Below are 643 nucleotides of genomic sequence, written 5' to 3'. Positions count from 1 at the left end.
GAAAAATGGATTTTGGTGTTTGATGGTGCTTCTAATGCATTAGGGGCATGGAATGGGAGCCATTTTGATTTCCCTAGAGAACCCGTTCACTCCATTTACGACTAGATTGTGTTTTGATTGCACAAACAACATTGCAGAATATGAAGCATGTGTCATGGGCATTAAAGTAGCCATTGAATCAAAGGTAAAAGTTCTTGAGGTATACGGAGACTCATCTTGGGTCATCAATCAAACAAAAGGAGAGTGGGAAACTCGAGATTTCAAATGGATTCCGTATCATACACATATCAAAGAATTGGTAGAACACTTAGAGCATATCACTTTTCATCATATTCCTTGAGAAGAAAACCAATTGGCTGACGCCCTGACCACATTGTCATCAATGTTCAAAAAAAGTGTCGGTTAGGATGTGTCGGTCATAAAAATTCAACAAAAGGATAAGCCAGCATATTGCTTATCGACAGAAGAAGAGTCTGATGGCAAGCCATGGTTTTATGATATCAAATTATATGTTACGAATAAAGAATATCCGTTGGGTATTTCAGAGAACGACAAGAGGGTTTTAAGGAGGTTGTCAATGAACTTCTTCTTAAATGGTGATGTGCTTTATAAGAAGAATCATGATATGGTTCTCCTCAGATGT

The sequence above is a fragment of the Cicer arietinum genome, chromosome 4 (genome assembly GCF_000331145.2).
Source record: "Cicer arietinum cultivar CDC Frontier isolate Library 1 chromosome 4, Cicar.CDCFrontier_v2.0, whole genome shotgun sequence".
NCBI classification, from domain to species: Eukaryota; Viridiplantae; Streptophyta; class Magnoliopsida; order Fabales; family Fabaceae; genus Cicer; species Cicer arietinum.
The sequence above is the reverse complement of the archived record's forward strand: the minus strand, read 5'-3'. Positions refer to the sequence as shown.